The following is a 22,584-nucleotide window of genomic DNA, read 5'->3' on the forward strand; positions in this document are numbered from 1 at the left end:
CAGGCATCCCTGTCCATCACCAACTCCCGGAGTCCACCCAAATTCCTTTCCATCGAGTCAGTGATGCCATACAAGCATCTCATTCTCTGTTGTCCCCTTCTCCTCCCACCTTCAATCTTTCCCAGCATCAGGGTCTTTTCCAAGGAGTCAGTTCTTTGCATCAGGTGGCCACAGTATTGGAGTTTCAGCTTCAGCATCAGTTGTTCCAATGAATATTCAGGACTGATCTCCTTTAGGATGGACTAATTGGATCTCCTTGCAGTCCAAGGGACTCTCAAGAGTCTTCTCCAACACCACAAAAGCATCAATTCTTCGGCGCTCAGCTTTCTTCACAGTCCAACTCTCACATCCATACGTGACCACTGGAAAAACCATAGTTTTGTCTAGATGGACTGTTGTTGGCAAAGTAATGTCTCTGCTTTTTCATATGCTCTCTAGGTGGGTCATAGCTTTTCTTCCAAGGAGCAAGCATCTTTTAATTTCATGGCTGCAGTCACCACTCAGCAGCACACATAAAGCAGAGGGAACACGTGGAAGCAGCAGCTGGCTGTTTGGGAGAGAGAACAAATGTGATAGGGGAGGAGAAGGCAGCCTCGGCAAAGCGCTGAGGGCAGGGCCTCGGGGAAGAAACAGACCAGAAGGATCTCACGCTGAAAGTGTAGGTGGGAGACGCTGCAGGAATCAGGAGGGACCAGCCACAGAGAAGCTCCGCAGTGGAGAGCGTGGGTCACAAACTGGGTGTCAGGCTGCATGCAAGGCTGGAGCCCTGGGAGGGAAAGTGGAATGAAAGGAACAGTTGTTTGTGCCGAAAATAAAATGGGGTATCTAGAGAGTTCCGATGCTGTGAGGGATTGGGGGCAGGAGGAGAAGGGGACGACAGAGGATGAGATGGCTGGATGGCATCACTGACTCGATGGACATGAGTCTGAGCGAACTCCAGGAGTTGGTGATGGGCAGGGAGGCCTGGCGTGCTGCGATTCATGTGGTCGCAAAGAGTCGGACATGACTGAGCGACTGAACTGAACTGAACTGAGAGAGTTTACAACAGCCAAGAGTGAACACTAGGTTTTAATACTTGAGAAAAATGACGACATTATCAATGACACTCCCTTCACTGGGAGGCAGTATGCTCTGCCCGTCACCTTCTCGGCTTCCTGAAATGGCCAGTGTCTATGTCAAAAACGTTTCCAGTTACTGAAAAGAGTGCACCGGCCACGCCAATTTCCTGGCATCACCTGACCCTTCCTCACTCACTCTCATCTCAAGGTCTTTTCCTTGCCTTTCTCCTTGACTGCCTCTTCCTTCCGGTTTATGGGCAGCCTCTGTCAAGGACACCGTGGACTGTTCAGAAGAGAGGTGGGAAATTAAGCTGATGAGTATAAGCAAATGCGCATCGCAGATTCCAAAATGAGGCAGGAGCATCTTCCAGACGCAGCCGGTCGAATCATTCAAGGCCACGTTGGAAACCTTCTACATCTAGAATGTGTGTGACCATCAAGATCCAGGGGGTTCTATGGAGACAGGAAAATGAGGTCCGCGCTTTCTGATTTGAATAATAGCAAGCATACTCGGAAGAGTAATGTGCATTAAGGTTCCTGCAGTAAACAGCACCTCGATCGCCTGCTGGCTCACGGACGGGTCTCTCAGGTTCACTGCAAAGTCTCTGAAGGAAGGTTTTCTTAACTGTCTCATGCACGATCCTTGACGTCTTCAATATCTCATGCGTCTCATCATTCAAAAAAAGAGAACAATGCTTTGCAAAGTCTTTCTGCTTTGAGTTTTCCTGATGTTTTCCCCAGGAGAGCCTACTTTTGCAAATTTCAGCCCTTCCGTGCAAACAGCAAGGTCTGGGATAGTCTCAAAGTTCAAGGTGTAGAGAGGTTCATTAGAGACGAGGGCCGTGCAGGAAGGCACGGTCTGCAGCTCTGACTTAGGAGATGCTGCGAACCGTATCAGTGTAGCAGGGACACCAAACATCATAAAAGGAAGTGAAGTGAACTGAAAGTCGCTCAGTTGTGTCTGACTCTGCATACAGTCCATGGGATTCTCCAGGCCAGAATACTGGAGTGGGTACCCCTTCCCTTCTCCACGGGATCTTCCCAACCCAGGAATGAAACCTGTATCTCCCCCATTGCAGGCGGAGCCACAAGGGAAGCCAAAACCTAAGAGGGCTTCATACTAAAAGCAACACCAAAAAAAAAACAAAAAACACCTCTGGCTTATTTTATTTTAGAACTAATTGGGAGGAGGGGACATATGTTGATGTACAGCAGAAACCAACACCATATTGTAAACCAATTATCCTTCAATTCAACGTAATCAAATATTTTTTAAAAATAAATGGCTATTTTAAAACAAAAAACAAATCATTGTGCCAGGAAGAATAATCTCTGTCTCTATTATTACATTAAAAAAAAAGTATTTCTTCAATTGCTAGAATTGTAGTTATGAATCAGTTAAATATTTATGAGTTTGGAGGAGGAGTGGGGAATTTGGGGCACTTGCCTCTCTAGGTTTTAAATCTTTTCACGTAAGGAGTTCTTACAGGGATAACATGCCTGAGTTTGGACAAGATACGATTTGTAATGATGTAGACTGAAGCGACTTACCAGCAGCAGCAGCAGCAGACTATACCACTTTTTTACAATGATGCCTAAGGTGTTCATGGAACTGACTCACTCTTAAGACAGAACCCATGTATAAGAGATGGTGAGACAGCTGCTGGGTGGGCAGAACTCTGCTAGTGGAATCTCATTCACATACAGTCAGGCTTGCCCTCAAACTGTCAGAGTGCCCGAGGCCCTCACACACACAGCTACGAGTCTTCCTCATGGCAGTGGGAAAGTCCTACTCAGGGCCCTTGCTCGTTGTCACACTAAAACATGAGATATTTGTGCAACAAAAAGCCAGCAAAAGGCTGCCAAAAGATTCGATCAGGCTGATGGAAAACCTTCTCTACTTACACCTATTTATATTAAGTTGCAATTTTCATGAACCAAACGAGATGATTTTTTTTTTCTTCGAAATCAACAGTAACACTTTAATACAAGGTCTTCTTAAAACAAAACAAAACTTTAAGATGAAGTTGAAGCTCCAATGCTTGAGCCACCTGATGTGAAGAGCCAACATGATTGGAAAAGAGCCTGATGCTGGGAAAGATTGAAGGCAAAAGGAGGAGGGGACGACAGAGGATGAGATGGTTAGATGGCATCACCGACGCGATGGACGTGAAATTGGGTGAAACCGCAGATGGTGAGGGACAGGGAGGCCTGGCGTGCTGCAGTCCATGGGGTCGCAAAGAGTCGGATACGACTGAGAGACTGAACCCAACTGATCCTTCTGTCCCCAAAGTACAACTGTTTTAACACAAACCACCTTTTTTTTTTTTTTAATTCTATGAACTCAGAGGAAATCATAAAAGAAAAATCAAAGTCTCTAGGTTCAGCGAAGGTTTGTGATAGAGGAAGGACAGTTCCCTGGTGGCTCAGATGGTAAACGGTTGGCCAGCAGTGCAGCAGAGCCAGGTTCAGTCCCTGCGTGGGGAAGACCCCCTGGAGAAGGGGACGGCTACCCACTCCAGTCCCGTTGCCTGGAGAATTCCCAGACATCCAGGGACAAGAAGCACACATGTGCACAAATGGCTGCTAATAAAAAAGCGATGTCTGGGGGAGCCTCAGGGCGTGCAGGTTAGACCCCTGGTTTCAGAGCTAAGATCCCACGTGCCCTCCCTCCCAAGCCAGAAAACCTGAAACGCAAAACAGAAATAATATTGTAACACATTCAATCAAGACTTTGAAAATGGTCCACATTATAAAAGAGAGAGAGAGAGATGTCTTGGGAGTGAAATGAAGGGCAAGCGGGGCAGAAGTCATTAGGTGCAGATGGAGCAGAACAGCAGTGGGTGGCTCCCAGCTGGATGGCACCCACGACCGGGAGCTCTTGGCTTAGAGTGTCCCCCTGAAGCACGTTCAGTAATTCAGGCTCTTTACTCCCTGAAAGAAAACACACGGCATTTTTGACACGGTGTCTCTTACTCGGTATTTGGACGCTGCCGTGTGCGATGGATGTGGACTCTTTTCCACCCTGCATAACAACCCCCTGCACCTCAAGATCTCAGCTTCTTAGAGCAACACGTACACGTGGGATCATTCACCCTCTAGGGCGCCAGTCCAGAAAGGGGTTAACCCTCTCTGCACGCACCGCCTTCCCCAGGCTGAAATCAGGCTGTTGACCCGGCTGCCTTCTCATCTGAGGGCTCACCATCAAACTACATTCCATTTCCAGCTTTACTCAGCTTATGGACGGACTTCAGTTCCCAGTGTTGAGGACCCCATGTCCTCGCTGACTCTCAGCTGCCCACAGTCGCCCTCAGCTCCTTCCACATGGAGCTGGTAACATGCTGTTTTGCTTCTTCAAGGTCAGAAGACCAAGAGCCTATGTTTCCTGCGATACATTCCCTTCAGGAAAGTCCTGGACCCTTTTTTTTTTTTTTAATAATTTTATTTTTTATTTCAGGAGGCGATGAGTCTTCGTTGCTATGCTTAGCCTTTCTCCAGTTGTGGCGAGCAGGGGCTATTCTGTGTCATGGTTCCTGGGCTTCTCATCCTGGCAGCTTCTCTTGTACAGGCTCTAGGGCTTCAGGAGTTTCGGCACGTGGGCTCAACAGTCACCACTCCCAGACTCCAGGGTACAGGCTCCATACTTGTAGCACACAGGCTAAGTTGCTCCACGGCATGTGGCATCTTCCTGGGTCAGGGTCTAACCCGTGCCTCCTGCATCAGCACTCAGATTCTTTACCGCTGAGCCACCAGGGAACCAAGCCCCAGGACCCTCTTTAAAAGGTGGGAGGGGGGTTCAGGTTGGGGAACACATGTACACCCATGGCTGATTCATGTCGGTGTATGGTAAAAACCACTACAATACTGTAAAGGAATTAGCCTCCAATTAAAATAAATTAATTAAAAAAAACAGTTCCAGCCCACCCAGCATTCCGTCTCTTCCATGAACTCGCAGTCTGCTGTCTTCATTCACCTCTGCCTTCCCCACATCCTTGACGTAAGCACAGGAGTGGGTCACATTCAAGGGGTGGGACTGGACCAGGTGGTCGCTGGGGGGAGGGCAGGAATCCTGGGGCCAGGTTAGAATTCTGCTGACCACAGCCTCCCCTTCTAAGGCTGAGCTCCGTGTGCACAGCAGTGCTGTTGCTGCTAAGCAGGCTCCTCCGTCCATGGGATTCTCCAGCAAAGAATACTGGAGTGGGTCGCCATGCCCTACTCCAGGGGATCTTTCCCGACCCAGGAATCGAACCCAGGTCTCCCTCATTGCATGCAGATTGTTTACCATCTGAGCCAGCAGGGAAGCCCAAGAACACTGGAGTGGGCAGCCTATCCCTTTTCCAGGGGATCTTCCTGACCCAGGAATTGAACCGGGGTCTCCTCCATTTGCAGGCAGATTCTTTACCAGCTGAGCTACTTAGGGAAGCCCCAACATACACATTACCATACATAATATAGGTAGCCAGTGGGAATTTGGTGTATGAGTCAAGGAGCTCAAACCAGCAGCCTGTGGTGCCTTAGAGGGCTGGGATGGGGAGGGAGGTGGGAAGGAAGCTCAAAAGGAAGGGGACACATGTATCGCTATGGCTGACTCATGTTGATGTTTGGCAGAAGAAACACAGTATTGTAAAGCAATTCAGTTCAGTTCAGTTCAGTCGCTCAGTCGTGTCCGACTCTTTGCGACCACATGAATCGCAGCACGCCAGGCCTCCCTGTCCATCACCAACTCCCAGAGTTCACCCAAACTCACGTCCATCGAGTGGGTGATGCCATCCAGCCATCTCATCCTCTGTCGTCCCCTTCTCCTCCTGCCCCCAATCTCTCCCAGCATCAGAGTCTTTTCCAATGAGTCAACGCTTCGCATGAGGTGGCCAAAGTACTGGAGTTTCAGCTTTAGCATCATTCCTTCCAAAGAACACCCAGGGCTGATCTCCTTTAGAATGGACTAGTTGGATCTCCTTGCAGTTCAAGGGATTCTCAAGAGTCTTCTCCAACACCACAGTTCAAAAGCATCAATTCTTCGGCGCTCAGCTTTCTTCACAGTCCAACTCTTCACATCCATACATGACCACAGGAAAAACCATAGCCTTGACTAGACAGACCTTTGTTGGCAAAGTAATGTTTCTGCTTTTCAATATGTTATCTAGGTTGGTCATAAGTTTCATTCCAAGGAGTAAGCATCTTTTAATTTCATGGCTGCAATCACCATCTGCAGTGATTTTGGAGCCTCCCAAAATAAAGTCTGACACTGTTTCCACTGTTTCCCCATCTATCTTCCATGAAGTGATGGGACCAGATGCCATGATCTTAGTTTTCTGAATGTTGAGCTTTAAGCCAACTTTTTCACTCTCCTCTTTCACTTTCATCAAGAGGCTTTTTAGTTCTTCTTCACTTTCTGCCATAAGGATGGTGTCATCTGCATATCTGTGGTTATCGATATTTCTCCTCCAATTAAAAATACATAATTTTTTTTAAAAAAGTAACCAAACAAACCATGAAATGGAATAATATTAGTAATGTGTGCTTGAGGGACTCCCCGGTGGTCTAGCAGTTAGGACTCCAAGCTTTCACTGCAGGGAGTGCAACGTTGATCCCTGGTCGAGGAACTAAGATCCCATGTGCTGTACAGCATGGCCAAAAAGTGAAAAGAAAAAAAAAAGTCCGTATCTGCTCTGCTTTTCAGAGAAACTATCAACCAGAACCTAGAGCCAAAATCACCTAGCAAAATACATAATCCTACTACTGGCTTTTTAGTCATCCTCTTTGACAGTCAGGGTTTGATATTGAATGAAGTCAAGTAAAGAGGCTTCTCTGGTGGCTCAGTAGTACAGAATCTGACTGAAATGCAGGAGACATGGGTTCCATCCCTGGGTCGGGAAGATCCCCTGCGGTAGGAAACGTCAACCCACTCCAGTATTCTTGCCTGGGAAATCTCACAGACAGAGGAGCCTGGTGGGCTACAGTTCTTGGGTTCACAAAGAGTCGGACATGACTGAGTGCGCAGACACACACACACACACACACACACACACTGTTTTTGAACAAGTCAAAACCCACAATTTTATCTACATCCCAAGCAGTAGAGTTCCATGGCACGGTGGAAAAACACCCATGTGCAGTCAAGGCTGAATCTCATTTCTGCTTTCATAAATGAATTACGCTTGTCGTTTCCATTAGCCACGGTTCTTACCCTTAAATCATTATGAAATATCTCTGAGAACCTTTGGGGCATTCCCTACGTTCCACTTCAGATGTAGATATAATTCACCAGGTTGTTAGAAGGTTCGATCAGTGAAGCTTAGAAAATGTTTCAGCATTTGGGAACATAAAAATGCCTTCACCCGAAAATTGTCAAGAAAACTAGAGTCACTTAGGTGAGTATAATTCTTGCCGTGTTTGGTCCTTGACTCAAAGAACTTCCTTAAAGAGAAGAAAAGTATTTTAGGAATTGTTTAAACCATAGTAAAGGGTCTTAGTGTTTCCCAAGTGGCTCAGTGGTACAGAATCCACCTGCAATGCAGGAGACGAGTGTTCGATCCCTGGTCCGGCAAGATCCCCAGGAGAAAGAAATGGCAACCCATTCCAGTATTCTTGCCTGGAAAATCCCATGGTCAGAGGAGCCTGGCAGGCTACAGTCCATGGGGTTGTGCTAAATGATCAGACACAACTGAGTGACTTTCACTTTCACTTTTTCCTTCTGGTGGCTCAGTGGTAAAGAACCCACCTGCCAATGCAGGAGACATGGGTTCCATCCCTGGGTGGTGAAGGTCGCCTGTAGTAGGAAATGGCAACCCACTCCAGTATCCTTAGCTCAAGAATCCCATGGACACAAAGAAGAGCCTGGAGGGCTACTGTCCACGGGGTTGTGCTAAAGACTTGGACACAACTCAGAGAGTAAACACACACAGGCTCTTAAAACCACTTGTCTGCCTAAAATTTCCCTTAGTAATTTGATTCTTTGTCCTGGGATGGGAAGAAAGTTAAATTTCACTTGCTGTGTCTGCCAGCATCTGAGGGCTAGACGCTAGCAGTCTGTGGGAATTTACTGAAAATGAACGGTTTACAAAGGGGTAGGAGGCTCTGAAGAAGCTCAGAGAAGAGGGGAGGTGGCTCAGAGGTTAACGTGTATCCTGGAAGCTCCTCCCAGCCCCTGCCAAGTGAGTAAAGGAGCCAGGACTGGGGTGAGGTGAGGTACAGTGTATGAAGCAACCCAGGTCTGGAGGGGGCTACAGAAAATGGGCACCTTCCCAACTGACAAGGTGTCAGCTCCACACCAGCGCTTGCCTGTCCACAGCAAACAGCCACCAGCCAAGAGTATTTGCCGGCGACTGGACCACAACATGGGGGCCTCCCTTGGTGGCTCAGATGGTAAACAGTCTGACTGCAGCACAGGAGACCCGGGTTCAATCCCTGGGTCGGGAAGATCCCCTGGAGAAGGAAATGGCAACCCACTCCAGTATTCTTGCCTGGAACAATCCACGCATGAAGGATCCTGGCGGGCTACGGTCCGTGGGGGCGCAGAGTCAGACATGACTGAGCGATTTCACTTTCTCTCTTTCAACAACGACGACAAGGTCGTTTGCCACCCGCCTCTGCGGAGACTGAACCCCTGCTGCTGCAACTGCTGACCTTCGACACCCCCTGAGGAAGGTCACGGTGGAGAGGGAGGCACTCTGTGCTCCAGGAAAATTGATGGAAGAGATATTTTAGGTAGTTATCTCAGGAATTGACTTCATGATCCCAATCCTTCAGTGGGGTTCAGTTCAGTCGCTCAGTCGTGTCCGACTCTTTGCGACCCCATGGACTGCAGCACGCCAGGCCTCCCTGTCCATCACCAACTCCCAGAGTTTACTCAAACCCATGTCCATTGAGCCAGTGATGCCATCCAGCCATCTCATCCTCTGTCGTCCCCTTCTCCTCCCGCCTTCAATTTTTCCCAGCATCAAGGTCTTTTCAAATGAGTCAGCTCTTCCCACAACTTCTTGATTCATTCTTCTGTTGATGGACATTAACATTGTTTCCCTGTCCTGGCTTTTCTAAACTGTGCTGCAGTGAACACTGGGATGCACGTATCTCTGAATTACAGTTTTCTCTGGGTATATGCCCAGTTTAGAGAACAAATGCGTTGATGCTAAGGGGCAAGGGAGGAGGTGGAAAAAACTGGGAGACTGGGGTTGACATATATACACGACTGATACTACGCACAAAATAGATAACCCAAGACAACCTCCTGGACAGCACAGGGAACGCAATGCTCTGTGGTAACCTCAATATCAAAAAGGAGAGGATAAATTTATGTGTATAACTGACTCACTTTGCTGTACAGCAGAAAGTAACACAACATCATAAAACAACTGTACTCCAATAAAACTTAATTTAAAAAAAAAAATTAAAAAGACCTGGTGAGGGAAGACCTGGAAGGCAGCTGTAGCAACTCAAAAGAGTCGCCCTGCTCCTGAGGGTAGAGCGCGGACTGGGGACAAGAAGCACATACACACCAGTGGGGACTGTGACACTCACCTGGCATCAGGTATTAACACGTCAGAGGCACACACATCTCTAACACCATCCAGCAGCCCTCTCCGCTGGCTTTTATCTGGTGTCCCTAACGTTTTTGGTGTGTGGGCATGGACATTCTAGTCTTATCTGTTTTCTGGAAGCTTTGGTATCGACCAAAAGAGGCTGGCACTGGTATTCTGGAGGAGCGTGGAGCCGGAGTGTGTTGTGAATCCAGGCTGGTCAGAAGTCTGACTGCCCCCTGGACACAGTCGGGTAGAAAGAGGTGCTACACAAAAATTAAAATTGTACCACCTTTGAGGTTCCGTGGTGACTCAGATGCTAGGAAATCTGCCCGCAACTCCAGGAGACCAGGGTTCAATCCCTGGATCAGGATGATCCCCTGGAGAAGGGAATGGCTACCCACTCCAGTATTCTTGCCTGGAAAATCCCATGGACAGAGGAGCCTGGTGGGCTTCAGCCCATGGGGTCGCAAAGAGTCAGACACGACTGAGCGACTTCCCTTTCACTTTTCACTTTCATGCATTGGAGAAGGAAATGGCAACCCACTCCAGTGTTCTTGCCTGGAAGATCCCAGGGATGGGGGAGCCTGGTGGGCTGCCGTCTATGGGGTCGCACAGAGTCGGACACGACTGAAGTGACTTAGCAGCAGCAGCAACACACACAAATTTTTCAGTGGTGTTCAATATTGTCTAACTGCACCTTTTCAAAAGAATGATGATGTTATTTAGATGGTTTTATTGTTGTTGTTGTTCAGTCACTAAGTCATGTCCAACTCTTTGCAACCCCATGGACACCAGGCTTCCGTGTCCTCCACTATCTCCCAGAGTTTGCTCAAATTCATGCCTGTTGAGTCGATGTTGCCATCCAACCATCTCATCCTCTGTCACCCCTTTTCCTGTGCCCTCAATCTTTCCCAGGGTCTTTTCCAGTGAGGCAGGTCTTCGCATGAGGTGCCCAAAGGACTGGAGCTTCAGCTTCAGCATCAGTCTTTCCGATGCATCTTTGGGGTTGATTTCCTTTCAGATTGGACTGGCTGGATCTCCTTGCAGTCCAAGGGACTCTCAAGAGTCTTCTCCAGCACCACAGTTCAAAAGCATCAATTCTTTGGCACTCAGCCTTCTTTATGATCAAACTGTCATATCCACACGTGACTACTGGAAAAACCCCAGCTTTGACTACATGCACCTTTGTTGATAGAGTGATGTCTCTGCTTTTTGATAAGTTGTCTAGTTTTGTCATAGATGGTGCACAAGCCATTTCAAGTTTCTGAATGTTCCGAAGGGGAGACTCCTTCTTTAGGACTCTGAATTGAGAGGGACAAACGGATGCCATATAAGATCTTTACATTTGGTTTGGGAAAGGGCTCTGAGTGGCACACTGCAGTGGACTGCCCCAAAAAGAGAATGGTCAAGATACAAAGTAGAAACGCATGCCTGAGAAACACTTGGGTATTGGGCTCCAATTTTAGCCACAGAGGCTAGGTTAAAACTATTGACCTGAATGTGTGGAAGAGAGGTTTGTTACACTGATTGAATCAGGCAGTGTGAAAAGATTTCTGGTTTTGGATATCTGATATCCTGATATCCTGACCAATTAGCATACAGGCCGCCTGATAAACACTGGACTCCAAGTCTGGAAGATGTGGTGGAATCAATCCAACCAACGGAGACCTGTCTGCTTGAATCACTGTTGGGTGTGAGTTTGTGTCCAAATGACTGATGTGTTTGAAACTATATCATCTTCGTAATGTTTTTGGTTTTGTCAAAGTTGGATTTTACTTTTCACGCTGAACTTAAAACAGATCAAATCAAACCAAATAAAGAGCATGCTAAAAGCCTTAATTACATATACATACACTCAACCCAAGTTCTGCCTCCAACAACACACACACACACATGTACACACTCTCACAAACCACCACAGGATGCATGAAAAAGTTACTATATTTCTTAAGAAAAGGGATAGCATGTACAAGTCATTTCATTGTATTCACCAAAAATAAAGTTAATCAAATTTGGATGCAAAATATAATTGAGACTAGCAATATATACACACAGACTATCTTTTCTCCCCTGCGGTAATCTTGGCTAAATGATTCATATTTTCCTGAAATTCTGCAAACACATAAACTTGAGACCAATCATAAAACTGAGGATGCTTACTCATTCGGCAAAGATTTACTGATTATCTACTATGTGGGGATTAAGACGACCTGCTAAATTAACACCAGGTTTTTCTTAAGCCGAATGTGGAAACAACTGAGCTGAGAGAAGTCAAGACCACTAGAATTAAAAAGTATCATTTGTGGGACTTCTCTGGTGGTCCAGTAAGACGCCACCTTCCAACGCAGGGGACGTGGGTTCCATCCTTCGTCAGGGCAACAAAGCCCTCAAGCTGCCTCAAGACACTTGTGAGCCCATGGGCCACAAGAAAGACGCAATGCAGTCAAATATCTATAAATAAATAAAAAGCAGCATCTGTGCTTGATGAAAGCTGATGAGGAAGGTGTAGGTTAGAACCATGAGAGACCCTCTGGGGCTGGGTCAGCCTTCACAGGTAGCCTTCCATCCCCACCTCCCTGGGAAGGTGTGACCCTGTGTCTCGGTGGACGGGGTGGGTAGACCAGATGCCCACCTGCTCTCCCGGGGAGGCTGCTCTAACCAGGAGGGAAGTGGGGTGCAGGGCGAAGGCCGGGCATACCCACTTCATTCCAGGGCCACCAAGGGCACAGCCACCCTCTCCTCTGTGCTGGGAGATGGGGCTAGTCTGCTCATTGGGCCAGAGACCGTGCTACTATCTGAGCAGAGACCCCCAGGCACCAGACTGAGGTTGGCGATGGAGCCAATGGGTCTGGGGCCTGCCTCGCTGGAACATACAAGACCCATCAGCTCATGTGGGAGCCACATGCACACAGCAGTCCCCTGGGTAGGAGGGATCGCCTGCCACGTCCAGGTCAGAGCCAGGGCTGATGCTGTGGGAGACTGAGGCACCCACGCACACGGGAGGTGCACGAAACAGCACCACTCCTGGTCTAGACGGCCCGATGCCCCCGCCCCCAAATCTTCTCATCACGTGCCAGACCTTGGGAGAGTGGTCTTTTCTCTTGCTGCCTGTTGTAAACTCTTGTAAAAGAAATCGAAGTGCCAAGCCGGACATTAACCCTTCCCAGCCAACACCCTCCCCAACTCTCTGATTCGTCAGAGCCCTGTGCTTCTGGAGCCAAGGCTTCCTTCGGTGGAGTCTACCCTGTGCAGCTTTTGGTCTCAGTGGCTGTGGTCATGGCCTCTGAAAGCGGAACCGCTGGGGTCTGCAAACCACTCTGCCCTGGGGTCCTGCCGGTATGGCCGGCGCGGTCTTCTCCAAGGCGAGTCTGGAACTCCGCCTTCGTGCCTAAAACACGTGCAACAAGGCACTCTGGGCCCACAATCGAAGGGAGGGCCAAATAAAACTAATCAGCTTAAATAATATTTTAATACATTATTTTTAAAAATCTAAATCAATATTGATGTATGGCAAAAAAAAAAATCACAAGATTGTAGTTATCCTTCAATGAAAATCAATAAATTTTAAAAGTATTTTTTTAATCTAAAGGGGGGGAAAAAATCCCACAAGGAACAAAATGTTGAGATATTCAATGAGGATGGATTGGACCTTGGACTTGAGTGGCTCACGGGGATCCTGGCCCTAATAACAAATACAGTTCACAGGACAGTTTGTAACTGTGACATCTGCAGAAGGTACACACTTTTTCTGCCATCTGTTATGGTCTCTATGGGCTTCCCTGGTGATGCTGCTGCTGCTGCTGCTAAGTCGCTTCAGTCGTGTCCGACTCTGTGCAACCCCATAGACGGCAGCCCACCAGGCTCCCCCGTCCCTGGGATTCTCCAGGCAAGAACACTGGAGTGGGTTGCCATTTCTTTCTCCAATGCATGAAAGTGAAAAGTGAAAGTGAAGTCGCTCAGTCATGTGCAACTCTTGGCGACCCCAAAGACTCTGCCTGCCAATGCAGGAGACTCGAGAGAGAGATGTGAGTTCAATCCTTGGGTGGGGAAAACCCCCTGGAGTAAGAAATAGCAACCCGTTCCAATATTCCTGCCTGGAGAATCCCATGGACAGAGGAACCTGGTGGGCTACAGTCCATGGAGCAACAAAAAAGTCAAACACGACTCACTGACTACCACTTCTACACTTCAGGAATTTAAATCCAATCCCACTGAGTTCTGACACCTGGGGCCATTTGATGACATTAAACAACGTTCCAATTCAAAGCCAACCTAGTCCACGTGATGCTAAGAGATTCTTAATAACCTGAAGACTTGAATCCAAGAGACCTGCTTCCACACTTTACTAAGGTGACTGAGCTTAAGAACAACTTTAAATGTAACAGAATTGGCTGCAGGAAATTTTTCCCCTGTGGCAAGATCAGCACAGTATTAAGTGTTAGTCGCTCAGTCGTGTCCCACCAGGCTCCTCTGTTCACGGGATTCTCTAGGCAAGAATACTGGAGTGGGTTGCCATTCCCTTCTCCAGGGGATCTTCCCAATCCAGGGATCAAACCCTCCTGCATTGCAGGCATATTCTTTACTGCCTAAGCCACTGGGGGTGGAGGCGGTGGGGTGGAGGGGTCTACATGGTATTAATGGCTTTTTAAAATCTCCAACTTCACATTCTAATGCTCCCCTACAAGCAGAGCACTTAGGAACAACTTAAAATCCAGGCACTCAGGACCTCACTGAGCAAGCTCCAGGAATTGGTGATGGATAGCTAAGCCCAGCATGCTACAGTCCATGGGGCTGCAAAGAGCCGGACACGACTGAGCGACTGAACTGAACTGAGGACTTCTCTGGTGGTCCAGTGGTTAAGACTCCATGCTTCAAACGCAGGGGGTGCCAGTTCGATCCCTGGTCGGGGAACTAAGATCCCACATGCCTCTCTGCCAAAACATATTAATAAAGAAATAAAATCCTGACATGAAGTCATGAAATTCTGGCTATGAAATTACCTTACACGTGTCTACTTTTCTTCCAACTGTTTTGGTATTTTTCAGTCTTTGTGAATTTCAAGGTTCATGTAAGTACATTTAAAGATAATACTTGTTAATACATTGTCATAGAGTATAAAAAAAAAAAACAAAACCAGATGATTGCTAATTCCTGCCTCCATAATGTCTACAAACCATAAATATGACAATGAAAATAACACATTTTCCTTCAGACAAGTCCCTTCCTCTCTCGTGATGCCTTACAAGTCTGTAAGCTGTGCAGTAGCCGTGAGCATCTTCATATGTCCAGGGCCTCTGTGATTCAAGGTCACGTCATACCACCCTCTTCCTTCAGGTCCACATTTTGTTCAGTCCCACAGGGGCATGCTCAGCCAGCATGCCTCCCGGGGCTGCTTTTGACCTAAGATAACCTATCCCCCTGAAAACATTTTCGGGTCTGTTGTTAATATGGCCCAAGCTGGATTGACTCACTGAAGGGAAAATTCCAACTTGAGCAGAGCCAGTTGGTTAGGCCAAGGCCAGAAGCTTTGAGCCCAAGCCCTGTCTGAAGCTTCAGTCAACTTGCTACGGGAGTGGTTCCCGAATTCTAAATCTACATCTAGTCCTTAAGGTTCCCAACCAAGGCCCTGGGCTTAGTACTTCAGTATTCTCAGATCATTTCACCTTTTCTTCTGCAAAGTTGTCTGCCAGGTGGATGGCTGAAAAGCGAAAAATGTTAGTCCCTCAGCTGTGTCCGACTCTCTGCGACCCCATGGACTAGAGCCCACCAGTCTCGTCTGGTCCGTGGAATTCTCCTGGCAAGAATACTGGAGTGGGTTGCCATTCCCTTCTCCAGGGGATCTTCCCAACTCAAAGATTAAACCCGGGTCTCTTGCATTGCAGGTAGATTCTTTACTATCTGAGCCACCAGGGGAGCTAACTTCCCCAGTAGGTAGCTAACTTGCACCTTTATTACTGAGAAGAGCTAGATTAGAAGATATGTATCTTATGTTTATCAACAATGGGCTAAAATCAAATCCCTTGTGGAGGGAGGTGGGAGGGAGGGTCAGCATGGGGGACACATGTACATTCACGGCTGATTCATGTCAATGTATGGCAAAAACCACTGCTGCTGCTGCTGCTACTAAGTCACTTCAGTTGTGTCCGACTCTCTGTGACCCCAGAGACGGCAGCCCACCAGGCTCCCCCGTCCCTGGGATTCTCCAGGCAAGAACACTGGAGTGGGTTGCCATTTCCTTCTCCACTGCATGAAAGTGAAAAGTGAAAAGTGAAAGTGAAGTCGCTCAGTCGTGTCCGACTCCTAGCAACCCCATGGACTGCAGCCCACCAGGCTCCTCCGTCCATGGGATTTTCCAGCCAAGAGTAGTGGAGTGGGTTGCCATTGCCTTCTCCAGGCAAAACCCACTACAATATTGTAAAGTCATTAGCCTCCAATTAAAATTAACAAATTAATTTTTAAAAAATAAAATAATAAAATCGAATCCCAGAATATTCCATCTTCCCACTTAAGGAAGGACGGTTGCAAACAATCACAGCCACACCCCAGCCATGTACAAGCATGTGGGGACTGAGACCACAGAGGCTGACACTGGAACACGTGATCTCACCCACCGGGCAGGCTGCCTCTCAGAAGAGAAGCACAGACGGGAGAAGCAGAGCTATTTACGCCAATCCTCGTACCGAAGTCACAATGCGTACCTGGTCCCGGTCCCCCATGGGAAAAGACAGTGGGGCGCAGAGAGACCATGAATCTTGTGCTAACCTGGTGGAAATGCAAAGAGAGAGAGAGACAGCAGAAAGGAACTGCATTCTCCCTTCAACAGCTCCTTTGTGCCGGCAGTTATTCCACAGTGCTGTTGTTCTTCAGTCGCCAAGTCCTGTCGGGCCCTTTGCCACCCCGAGGACTGCAGCACACCAGGCTTCCCTGACCTCCACCACCTCCCACAGTTTGCCCAAACTCATGTCCCTCGAGTCAGTGATGCCATCCAACCATCTCATCCTCTGTTGCACCTTTCTCCTCCTGCCTTCAGTCTTTCCCAGCATCAGGGTCTTTTCCAATGAGTCGGCTCTTAGTGTCAACTGGCCAAAGCATTGGAGCTTCAGCTTCAGTATCAGTCCTTCCAATGAATATTCAGGGTTGATTTCCTTTAGGATTAAGGAATATATATACATACAGCATGTTAATTGCTCAGTCATGTCCAACCCTTGCAACCCCGTGGACTGTAGCCCGTCAGGCTCCTCTGTCCATGAAATTCTCCAGGCCAGAACACTGGAGTGGGTTGCCATTTCCTTCTCGAGGGGATCTTCCAGACCCAGGAATTGAACCCAGGTCTCCTGCATTGCAGCCTGTTTCTTTACCAGCTGAGCCACCAGGGAGTATATATACTGTTTCAATATGTATTGATATGTATTGAAACAGTATATATATATATATATACACATATACTGTTTACACATGTAAGTTGTTAACATCCATCTCTAAATGTCAAGAGAGAATGGAAATTCCCCAAATCAAAAATCATGCTTAAAAATAAGCTTGTGTTCCAGTCATAAAACTGTGTCCAAAACAAACTAACCCATAAATTTGCATCATAGAGTCAACTGGGAACATCTAAGAAAGAAGACCAGTGAGACAGCCTGGACAGCTGCCACAGCGACCTTTGAAATAAACATTATGGTCAATTCTTCCCACCTCACAGAGTAATGGAAATAAAAGCAAAAATAAACAAATGGGACATAATTAAACTTAAAAGTTTTTGCACAACGAAGGAAACTATCAGCAAGGTAAAAAGACAGCCTTCAGAATGGGAGAAAATAATAGCAAATGAAGCAACTGACAAAGAATTAATCTCAAAAATATACAAGCAGGTCATGCAGCTCAATTCCAGGAAAATAAACGACCCACTGGAAAAATGGGCCAAAGAACTAAACAGACATTTCTCCAGAGGGCTAACAAACAGGTGGTTAACAAACACATGAATAGATGCTCAACATCACTCATTATCAGAGAAATGCAAATCAAAACCACAATGAGGTACCATCTCAGGCTGGTCAGAATGGCTGCTATCAGAAAATCTACAAACAGTAAATGCTTGAGAGGGTGTGGAGAAAAGGGCACCCTCTTACACCGTTGGTGGGAATGCAAACTAGTACAGCCACTATGGAGAACAGTGTGGAGATTCCTTAAAAAAACTGGAAATAGAACTGCCATACGACCCAGCAATCCCACTGCTGGGCATATGCACTGAGGAAACCAGGATTGAAAGAGACATGTGTACCCCGATGTTCATCGCAGCACTGTTTACAGTAGCCAGGACATGGAAGCAACCTAGATGTCCATCGGCAGACAAATGGATAAGAAAGCTGTGGTACATATGCACAATGGAATATTACTCAGCTATTAAAAAGAACACATTTGAATCAGTTCTAATGAGGTGGATGAAACTAGAGCCTATTATACAGAGTGTGTCCAGTCAGAAAGAAAAACACCAATAGGGTATATTAACACATATATATGGAATTTATAAAGATGGCAATGATGACCCTATATGTGAGACAGCAAAATAGACACAGATGTAAAGAACAGACTCTTGGACTCTGTGGGAGAAGGCAAGGGTGGGATTGTTTGAGAGAATAGCATTGACACATGTATATTGCCATATGTGAAATAGATGACCAGTGCAAGTTCAATGCTTGAAACAGAGCACTCAAAGCCAGTGCTCTGGGACATCCCAGAGGGATGGGATGGGGAGGGAGGTGGGAAGGGGGTTTGGGACAGGGGGACATGTGTATACCCATGGTTGATTCACGTCAGTGTATGGCAAAAGCCACCACGATATTGTAAAGTAATTAACCTCCAACTATAATAAATACATAAAATTTTAAAAAATGTATTATGCTCAATTCTTAAGAACTTTCAACATGAAAAAGAAAAAAAAATGAGCTCAATGTTACAAGTCAAAAAGAAGGAAAGCAGTACCCTTTCTTAAAGTATAAATAAATGACTGCCTTTGGAAAAACTATAAAGAGTTGCATTTTTCATTTAGAAAATATTTGCCTGTTTTTTAGATAATGCCAGTTACCGCAAAGTAATATAATGATGATAAATTCCTTTCGTGAGTCATCTTGAGAATTAGTTTAAACTCACATTGTAAACCATTTGCCCGCTATTACTTTCTCCGTCCACAGCCAGAAGTGAAAAATCTTCCATGGAATCTCAACAGGAAAGATTTCACAGAAGTGACATTCACAAAGGGTGGGTCTTCCCACAGTCATGCATAGAGCAATTATCCACTTTGGCCCAAGTAATCCCAGAATCTCAGTACATGGGAACAGGGAATTTGTAAAAAGACGCTATATAGATATGTCCCCCGACATCAGAAAAGTGGTCCCCGACTGAAATACTCATCAGATCAAGACGGCGACTCTCTGGCCAACTTTGCATGACTTCTACAATTTGGGTAGCACTGATGCTGATCATTTGGAACTACCTCTTGGACCCCTGCATTCCATTTCTGATTTACTAGTGGCCTCTGATTCTTTGGCCAGAAGTACCGGCTTGTTTCAAGAGAAAGCAGCCTCCGCAGGATGGTTCAAATACAAATGGACTCAGTTACTTGCTAAAGGTCAATCACATTTGATGGGACTGGGAAGAGTTTCCCAACTTTCCTCAGCAACAATTCCAGCATCATCATTTTCGTAAGCTCAGTTGCTCAGTTGTGTCTGACTCTTGCAACCCCATTGAACGACAGCCCGCCAGGCTCCTTTGTCCATGGGATTCTCCAGGCAAGAATTCTGGAGCGGATTACCATTGCCTACTAAGCCAGGGGATTTTCCCAAACCAGGGATCGAAGTCAAGTCTCTCCCATCTCCTGCGCTGGCAGGCAGATTCTTCACCGACTGAAGCGCCTGGGAACTTTCTTTAAAATACTAATATTCCATAGTGCCTACTGAGCATGTGATGCTAGGACAAGTTAAAACTATCCCATGTGGAAACTGGTACACCAAGCACAGCACTGAAGGACAAAAATTATTACCACAAAATGGCATTGGGTTATTGTTTCGGTAGCAAGGAAACTCATATTTTAGAAGAGAAAGCTGATGACCTTGCACAAACCTTTAAAATATTTGGTAAATGTGTAACAAATGATAAATTTAAAAGGTGCAGTATGTGGTTTTTGCATGACATGAAGGGAAGAAGCCAGAAAGTTCTATTGTTTGCTATCCCTTATTGCTTTTGCTAAGGCATTACAAAAAAAAAAAAAAAGGAAATTAACTGAGGCAGTAATTGGCTAATTTGTAGTGTAGGCAGAGATGTAAGGAAAACGGGGAGGTCAGCAATTTGGAACATTAAGAAAAAGAAAACTGCTTCCGTCCATCACAGAAGTTTCAAATGTTGAGCAAAAGCTTTCTCAAATGCCATATTTAGTCATTTCAGGCAAAAAAAAAAAAAAAATCAAGCCCTAAGATGATGATGTGATTCACAGGTGTCATCTAATATATCCAATACCTCATGGTAGAAAGAGTTAAGACAAGAGAGAAAGACTTGGGGTTCAACTAAGAAGTCAAATACGTTAAGGTAGATTCGAGACCTTTCTTTTTAAAGAAAGGTCTTTATAAATAAATAAAGGTCTTTATAAAATAAAGCTTTTTAAAATTTATTTTCAATTGGAATATAATTGCGTCCTAATGTTGTGCTGGTCTCTGCTATACACCACCTGAATCAGCCATATCAGACCCCCCTCCGTATTTGTATTTGCACTTGAGACCCAAATTGCACAGGGATAGAAGCTGGCTTGGGTATAAAACTTGCCTAGTCCCAGGGCACTTGCGTATCTTTATCAATCTCTGCATTAAGCCGGTCGCACAGAGTCGGACACGACTTAGCAGCAGCAGCAGGCAGCATGTGAGAGAAACTCAGGAAACATATGCAACTCAATCACATCCTATACACCCTAATGACACCCCATCTCATGAACACAAGGACAAATACAAATGAGAAGGACCATGAAGACACGGCTCGGGGAAACGGCAACCCGAGCATCGGGACGCAAACCCTGGGGCATTTAGCTCCAGACTGGGCAAGGCGCCACTTTGCCAGCAGTGGGTGGAAAACCACGCTTCCCAGGTGGAGTTAGTGCTAAAGAACCCGCCTGTCGATGCAAGAGATGTAAGAGACAAGTTAATAAAACTATCCCACGTGGAAACTGGTACACCAAGCACAGCACTGAAGGACAAAAATTATTACCACAAAATGGCATTGGGTTATTGTTTCGGTAGCAAGGAAACTCATATTTTAGAAGAGAAAGCTGATGACCTTGCACAAACCTTTAAAATATTTGGTAAATGTGTAACAAATGATAAATTTAAAAGGTGCAGTATGTGATTTTTGCATGACATGAATGGAAAAAGCCAGAAAGTTCTATTGTTTGCTATCCCTTATTGCTTTTAGTAAGGCATTACAAAAAAAAAAAAAAGGAAATTAACTGAGGCAGTAATTGGCTAATTTGTAGTGTAGGCAGAGATGTAAGGAAAACGGGGAGGTCAGCAATTTGGAACATTAAGAAAAAGAAAACTGCTTCCGTCCATCACAGAAGTTTCAAGTGTTGAGCAAAAGCTTTCTCAAACGCCATATTTAGTCATTTCAGGCAAAAAAAAAAAAAAATCAAGCCCTAAGATGATGATGTGATTCACAAGTGTCATCTAATATATCCGATACCTCATGGTAGAAAGAGTCAAGACAAGAGAGAAAGAGTTGGGGTTCAACTAAGAAGTCAAATACGTTAAGGCAGATTCGAGACCTTTCTTTTTATATATAAAATAAAGCTTTTTAAAATTTATTTTAAATTGGAATATAATTGCATAATGCTGTGCTGGTCTCTGCTATACACCGCCTGAATCAGCCATACGTAAACACAGACCCCCCTCCATCTGGAGCTTGCCTCCCCATCCCATCCCAGCCCTCGAGGTCATCACCGGGCACCAAGCTGAGCTCCCTGTCTCCCACAGCAGCTCCCCACTGGCTGTCTATTTCACACACTGTCATCTACATATGTCAACACTACTGTCTGCATTCACCCTCCTCTCCCTTCACCCGCCCTGTGTCCACAGGTCCGTTTCCTATGGAGACCATTTTCCAGAAAAGAACTCTGGGAGAAAGGGAACAGACACACAAACCTCCTGGGTAGCAACTAAACCAGAAACCTACAATGGATCTCAGGAATTTATATTCTCAGGGAAACGCCAAGCCTGGCCTGGAAAGGAATACCTTCAGAAGCTCCCGTACAGATATGAAAAAAAAGGAAGTTTCTAAAGGCCTCCAGGATAAGCCAGGCAGGGCGTGCTGCCCAATGTTCAACTTAACACGTGGCCAAAAAGAGTTAAGGAGCAAGGATACGCCCCTCGGAGACCCAAGCAAAAAAGCCAGAACCAGAAGGACTGGTGTCTGCTAAGATTTCACAGATGTCACCTGTTCATTATACTTGCTTCTCATTCTCTCATTTTCTGATCAAAGATATTCACACGCACACTGTTACCGCGTTGACATTTCATATGCAAGAGGGCAGGCAGCTTTTTTAATATTTATTTTTATTTGCCTATGCCAGATCTTAGCTGTGGCACACAGGATATTCAATCTCTACAGCAGGTGAACTCTTGCTTATATAGCATGTGGGATCCAGTTTCCCAACTAGGGATGGAACCGGGGTCTCCTGCTCTGGGAGCTCGAGAGTTTTAGCCACTGGGCCAACCAGGGAAGTCCCGGGTTTTACTCTCTTTAAATCAAAAAAAGGGTGATGGTGGGTCATCTGAAGAAGAAAACTACACCTCTCTTAAGACCATACTTGGAGCTGGAAGCTCTCTCATTGCATGGGACTTGGGCATTCTCTTCTTGGGACCCCCTTGAGAATGGAGTCCAGGAAGCTGCTTTCTGTGGATACAGAGCAAGCAGCATGCATCTGTGTGCACGCGTGCTCAGTCATGTCAGACTCTTTGTGACCCCCATGGACT

Source organism: Bos indicus, chromosome X (genome assembly GCF_029378745.1).
Source record: "Bos indicus isolate NIAB-ARS_2022 breed Sahiwal x Tharparkar chromosome X, NIAB-ARS_B.indTharparkar_mat_pri_1.0, whole genome shotgun sequence".
Classification (NCBI taxonomy): Eukaryota; Metazoa; Chordata; class Mammalia; order Artiodactyla; family Bovidae; genus Bos; species Bos indicus.